Raw genomic sequence first — 7,251 nt, forward strand, 5'->3', positions numbered from 1 at the left:
CTTCAAACACCAGTGCTACTTCCTGGGGGCCTCCAAGTCCCCCATGCCACCCCATCTCCACTCAGCACACTGCTCACCTCCTGTCTCAGAGAGAAAAGATACCCAGCCTCTTGTTAGAGTGGATAAGGAGATGAACGCGTTCACATAGAATCACAGGACTCATTTCAACATGTGTATTCGTGTATACAATACTTGTGTTGGTTTGTCTTTTGCCTGTACTAGGGCTTGAACTTAGGCCTAGGTGCTGTCCCTTAGCTTTGTCACTAAAAGCTGGTGCTGTACTATCTGAGCCACGCCCCCCCAGACTCCTAGTACTAATCTTGTGCACACACACCCTTACTCAAGGGGATAAACAGGTGGAATCGTTGGGTCACAAGGCAGGTGCGTGGCTACTTTCTGGCCTTTGACGACTCCCAGTGGAATTTAAACATGCAGCCTGTGTTAGGAAAACAAATCCTAGCTACTCAGGAGGCTGAAATTTGATGTTCCAAGTTCAAAACTAGCCCAGGCAGAGGGACTCATCTCTCTAATTTTAAAAAGACAGCAAAAAGGCAGGACTACAGGTATGGTTCAAGTGACAGAGCTTCAGCCTTTGGTGAAAAAGCTGAGCAAGAGTGCAAGGCCTGGGCTGGAGATGTGGCTTAGCGGTAGAGTGCTTGCCTAGCATACATGAAGCCCTGGGTTCGATTCCTCAGCACCACATACACAGAAAAGGCCAGAAGTGGCGCTGTGGCTCAAGTGGCAGAGTGCTAGCCTTGAGCAAAAAGAAGCTAAGGACAGTGCTCAGGCCCTGAGTCCAAGCCCCAGGACTGGCAAAAAAAAGAAAACTAAAAAAAAAAAAAAAGATTACAAGGCCCTGAGTTCAAGCCCCAGTTGGAAAAGGAGTGGGGGGAGAGGAAGAGAAGGAGGAGGAGGAGGAGAGCGGGGGGAGGGAGGGAGGGAGGGAGGCAAGAAGGTAGGCAGGCCACTGGAAGAAATCCTGCCCACTTTCCTCCCACTTCCCAGGCAGAGGTCTGGTTACGGATGCCCAGGGCAGCTTTGAGACCTTGCCTGGTTTGCCCTAAGTCCCCAGCTCAGGTGGCAACTGAGTCATAGGAGACCCCATGGACACTCCATGGAGATCTGTCTGACACTTAAGCTTGGGTCAGAGCCAGAGCTGGTGCGCCCTCTAACCCCATCCAGCGCTAGATTGGTAAGGCAAATAGATGGTCCGCTACTGAGGGGGAAACAGGCCCAGAGCTCACGCACACACCTGAAAAGCTGGGGAACCCCCATCTATATTCCAGTCTGGCTCCCAGCCCGGAGGGTTCAAGAACACCCCTCCCCAAGCTCCAAGAGGGGACTGGAAAGAGACTCAGAGTCTCTGGGGTCATGATCATCGTGAAGGGGCCTCTGGGAGGGGCTTCTCTACATCAGACCCCCCTCCTCAAAGAACCAAGCAAAGGAGAGCACTCGTGACTCAGGAGGAGGTGTGAGCAGGCTCAGCCCTCTGGAGAGGGGGATCCAGGCCAGGCCAGGCGCTCTCTGAACTCTGATGCCGGGGTCTCAGAGGCCCACTGTGCAGAGCAGTGCATGCTGGGAGCCCAGACAGCAGCGCCAGCCCCCATCGCCCACCCTGGAGCCAGGACGCTGCCTGGGGTCCCTCAGGTAAAGCCCAGATCTGGTCTGCCCAGATTTCCACTGGGAATGCAGGGACCCTCCTCCCCCCTGACCAATGGGGGCCCCGGTCCCCTTTTCCTGGACTCTGTCACCACCATGCCTGGGTTTGGGCTCATCAGAAAGGTCCCCTCCCCCTGGGGATGGGAGCAGAGCCGTGGGCCCTGCTCGGCCAGCCTGGAGTCCCCAGCGGCCCTGTCTCCCGCCTCCGCTGCGGGACTTGCCTCCAGGGAGTGCAGATCGCCCGCTCTCACCCCCACACGCAGGCCGCACTGTGGCCCTGCTCCTTACAGGCTGCCTCTGCACCTGTCCCCCCCGCCCCACGTGTCCCTTATCCCCAGGGCCTGGTACAGCTTCGGTAGGCAGTGAGCACCCAGTAACTCCCGACTAAGCACACGTTCCCCGGGGAAAGGCCCCCCTCCCCAGGTCTGGTTTGATCCCACACAATTGGCCCCCACACAAGCCCTGAAAGGAAGAGAAACTCATCCCAACCCCTTGGATACACTCCATGCCCTGCCGAGCCTGGGCCTCTAGAGAATGGGGATCCCTTCTCTGATCTGACCTGGGGATCTCTAGGGCTACTGTGAACTCACGGGGGCCCCTCCCACCGATCCCCGGCCCCACCTGCACCGTGTGTCCCAGCTTGCTGATGAAGGAAGGTCTAGCACCCCCATAGAAATGACAACTGCACCCCAACTGCACCCACGCCCCAGTGTCTGAATCTTCCCTCTGAACCATGACGCAAGGGGGGGGGCACAGGCAGCAGGGAGCCGGCTCAAAGCTGGGGCCCGAGGGGGCCCCAAAGGTCCTGCCATGGGCTCAGGCCCAGCCAGGCTCCTCCTCCACCAACGTGTGTGAAGTGAGACCCAGGGAGAGAGGACGGGGACTCGCCACCCACGGGGCGGGGTGCTGCTCCTGGCCCTCCGCTGGCACCCAGCATTGCCACAGGGCAGGGCAGGCAGTGGGTTCCGCGAAGGGCACAGCGGGGGGGGGGGCTGGCCTTGCCCTCCGTGTCCACTGCCAGGCAGTGTCTGAGCTGGCACCCGTGGGCCTGGTGACAGACCACTTTTTCTTGGCAGGCCACTTGGGGCCCGGCCATGTCCACACAAGGAGCTGGTCATTCAGGTCTCAAAGCAGACGGTGTTCAGTAAGAAACAGGACGCCCTGTGCTCCTGGGGGGGCCGCTGTGCTGGGGGGGGGGGTGCAGACAGTGCCAGTCACTCAGATATCCCCACTCAGGGCTGGGGCTCCTCTGTCTACCTAGGGATGTCATTCAGTATAGCCAACCAGGATGGCTGCCTCACAACCACGGGCTCTGTGGACCACCCAGCGCGTCACAGGACCACAGGCTAGCGTGAAACTCTTCATCTCCGTGGTGGAAAACAGCTGAGCAGGTCTTGAGCTTCATCTCCCTGAGAGGCCCCTCTCTCTCTGCGTCTATGTCTGTGTCTGTCTCCCTCTGTGACACTAGGATTTAAACTCAAGGCCTCGGCACTGTGGCGCCGTCTCTTAGCCTTTCAGATCAAGGCTGGCACTCTGCCGTTGAGCCACACCTCCACTTCGGCCTTATTTTTCCCCCTGGATAACTGGAAATAAGATTCTCAAGGGTTTCCCTGCCCTGGCTGGCTTTGAACCATCTCCTTGGATCTCACCCTCCTCAATAGCTGGGATTACAAGCATGAGCCACTGGTGCGGGGCTGAGTGTCTGTCCCTCCTTTGCAAAGGGCCAAGAATGTCTCAGCTCAGGTCGGAAAGCACGCAGGCTGAGGGGGAAATGGCAGGGTCCAGAAGGTGGGTGACCTGTAAGGTCAGGGACTCGTTGTGACTGGGAGAAGCTCTGCCCCGGGAGAGGCTGGCAGGAGCTTTTCTCTCTCCTCAACTCCTTCCTTCTGCCAATAGGACACTGAATGGCTGCTGTTCTTCAGGTCTGGTAAGGGCTGTGCGTCTTAGGAAGGGGCAGGCAGGTATCGTCTGCCCCATGTCTGTTGCTAGGAGAGGCAGACAAGAAACAAATATTTACATACACCAGCATATAATTACAAGTGTGTAATAGACGCAGTGAAGGAAAAGCACAGGGTCTGGGAAGAAGGCAGTTAGAATCCTGACTCAGCAAAGGAGAGCAGAGAAGATGGTCCTAAAGAAGCATCAGCGCATGCGCCACAGCAATTAGCTACTGAGGAGGCTGAGCTCCGAGGATCAGGGTTTGAAGTTGGCCTGAGCAGAGAAGTCCAGGAGATTCTTCCCTCCGCTGAACCAGCAAAAAGCCAGAAGTGGAACTGTGGCTCAAGTGCCAAAAGCCAAGAGTGAAAAAGCCAAGTGAGAGCGTGAAGGCCCCGGGGCTCAAGCCCCAGTACCAAGCACACGCATGAGTGTGCACACAAATACGTACACACACGCACACATTAAAAGCACTCTCACAGCTTAATACAAAAATAACCCTATTAAAATGAGCAAATGCTTGAATAAATAGTTCTCTCTAAGATGTTAAATGAGCAATACGCACAGAAAACAGTGCTCAGATTGGGAATGGTGGTACACACCTGTAATTCCAGCACTTGGGAGGCCGAGCCAAGGTGGAGACAGACAGGAGGACTGGGAATTTGGTGCCTGCTTGGGCTACGTATTAGAGCAGTCATCATCATCAAAAGCACATGGTGAGGGGCTGGGGATATGGCCTCGTGGTAGAGTGTTTGCCTCACATACATAAAGCCCAGGGTTCGATTCCCCAGCACCACATATATAGAGAAAAAGCCAGAAGTGGCGCTGTGGCTCAAGTGGCAGAGTGCTAGCCTTGAGCAAAAAAGAAGCCAGGGACAGTGCTCAGGCCCTGAGTCCAAGCCCCAGTACTGGCAACAAAAACAAAACCAACCAAAGAAAGGAAGAAGAGAGAAAGAAGGAGAGAAACAAGATCCAGGTGGACAGATTCAGAGGAAGAGGAAAGCAGAACTGAAGTTGCAGAGACCAAGGAGCAGCAGGGAAAAAAGGCAGTGAACGGTGTTAGCCTCGTAGAGAGTATGTCCTCTGCACCCTGGAGATGACAGGGAGCAGCCCATGGATAGGCGGAGGAAGGAGGTGACACAGGAGGAAGCGGGTGACAAGCCAGCTCTTCACAACCCAACTTCAGTGCTAGACCACAGCTCCTGGGGGGAGGGGTCTACAGCCTGATCCTCTGGGCCACTCTACCCCAGGTCACCGTCCCCCTGGGACACTCAGACACTGATCCCAGCCCTGCCCTGAGGTCTCCAGGTAAGGGCGGCCACACCCAGAATTCCAGCCCCCATTCTTGGCAGCTCCCAGGGTGGCACCTGCTAGGATACCCATTTCCCTGCCCAGTGTGGGCCTCACCCTTTGCAGGAGGCAGGAGGGGGGGCCTGGCCGGTCTAAGCTAGCACAGACCCAAGGGCTCCCCTGCCCACTTGGAAAATGGGGAAGAGCCCCACCTGCTCCAGGAGTGGTGCCCAGCGGCCCAGCTTGGCACCGGCGTCTGCCCCAGGCAGGGCGGGGCTGCTCACACAGCACTCGGCTTGAGGGCTCAGATTCCTAAGCAATGATCTAGTACTGGAGGGATCTGCTGGGTCCTGGGCCTCTTCTTCCAGGAAGAACCCTAGATTGCATAACGGATTATTCAAAACCACTCTAGAAATTCTAGCCATTGCACAAGGCAAGAAAAATAAATAAAAGACTTCCTTATATATCTAAAAGACACAATCAGTAGCTGGAGGTGGGTTTTTTTTTTGTTTTTTTTTAAAAGCCATATCAATTCATGAATCATATGAAAGTTGAGATGTTTTTATGTTGGGGCACAGAGCTATAAGAGGGATAAGCAGAGACACATAATTCGAGGCACAGAACCCAGACCCAAGGCAGGCAAGACCCTACCACTAAGCTACATCCCCAGCCCTAAGAGTTAATCACCAAGTTAATTACTTTTCTAATTGCAAAATCAACATGAACATCCACAGTCTAGGTTGGCATGGTCTAGCAAGCTAACCACTATTCTAATTGCTATAAAACCAACATTAAAATCAATAGCACAGGGGCTGGGAATGTGGCTTAGTGGCAGAGTGCTAGCCTTGAGCAAAAAGAAGCCAGGGGCAGTGCTCAGACCCTGAGTCCAAGGCCCAGGACTGGCAAAAAAAAAAAAAAAAAAGATAAAAATCAATAGCACAGTTGGACATGGTGTATCAAGCTAATTACTTTTTGAATTGTTAAAAAAATCAACATAAAAATAGTATAGCTCGGGGCTGGGGATATAGCCTAGTGGCAAGAGTGCCTGCCTCGGATACACGAGGCCCTAGGTTCGATTCCCCAGCACCACATATACAGAAAACGGCCAGAAGCGGCGCTGTGGCTCAAGAGGCAGAGTGCTAGCCTTGAGCGGGAAGAAGCCAGGGACAGTGCTCAGGCCCTGAGTCCAAGGCCCAGGACTGGCCAAAAAAATAAATAAATAAATAAATAAACAATAGTATAGCTCACATCTGCAATCCTAGCTACTCAGAGGGCTGAGATTTGAAGGTTGAGGTTGCAAGCCAGCCCAGGCAGATTGAGTGAAAGGCACTTGGGAATCTCTCTGCATTATTCCATCAAATTCCATGTGAATCTATGACCAGATCAAAAATAAAAAGAAGTGGACTTTGGTTGAGGAGGGTAGCTCGGTGGTAGAGTGTTAGTCTAATGGGTTCAGCCCCCTGGGTTCAACCCCCAGCACTGCAAACAAGTTGATCAATGAAAATGAGTTTTACACTTAAAAAGAAAGCAGAGGAAGTTTCATGTGAACAGAGTTCCAAGGTACGGTGAGAAAGTTCTTTATGGCCATCCTGTATGGTGTACCAGGTCCAGTACCTGCCTGAGGACCAGGAAAGGTCCTTAAAGACAAGGATCCGATGCTCAGAGCCAGCCGCTACTCCATGGTACGTACCGTGGGGCAGGGACTCAAAGCCGTGTCCACCTGAAAACTCAGGCTCCTCCTGGGATTTAGCTCACTGTGACCACCTACGTGGCAATGCTGTCACAGGATTTAATTCCACACTGACCATGAGACCTTCTTCGCTGTCCTTTGTCTCAGGGGCCTCGAAGTAAAGTAAGAAATGTCCGAGTAGAAAAGGTGCTGCACACCTCTAATCTTCAAGAGGCTGAGATCTGAGGATCAAGGTTCAAAGCAAGCCCAGACTAAGAGACTTTTTTTTTTCCTTTTAAATGAGTTGGTTTAATTTCAAGATGATACAGAATGCAAGAGTAGAACAAAGAGCAGACTGGCAGAAACCTAGGCTGGGTTTACTTTCAATTTACAGCTGAGGTAGGAATGGCTGAGGAACTGTAGACTGAGCCATTGTAGGATAGGGTCACCAGCATCTCAGGAACAAGGAACAGCTTCACTTTTTGCGAGATTTCTTAATTCCACCTGTGGCCAGGGGCTCCTTTCCCGCGGCCTTGGCTTTCTTCGAGTTTCTTCTGCTCCTCTTTTTGTTTCTGCTTGAAGGCCTTGTCTTCCTCGTCCATCTCCTTGGCCTGCTTCTTGGGCTGCTTCAGGGGCTTCTTCTTGCCACCTTCGCGGCTGGACATGATGCCAGCCCCACCTTCGCCCAGACCCTGATC

General features: G+C 53.6%; 1 pseudogene; it reads right to left on the reverse strand.

The window, feature by feature from the left end:
- Window positions 1-7,028: 7,028 nt before the first annotated feature.
- On the reverse strand, window positions 7,029-7,251 carry LOC125367911 (annotated as a pseudogene).

This window comes from Perognathus longimembris, chromosome 20 (assembly GCF_023159225.1).
Source record: "Perognathus longimembris pacificus isolate PPM17 chromosome 20, ASM2315922v1, whole genome shotgun sequence".
In the NCBI taxonomy this organism is placed as follows: domain Eukaryota; kingdom Metazoa; phylum Chordata; class Mammalia; order Rodentia; family Heteromyidae; genus Perognathus; species Perognathus longimembris.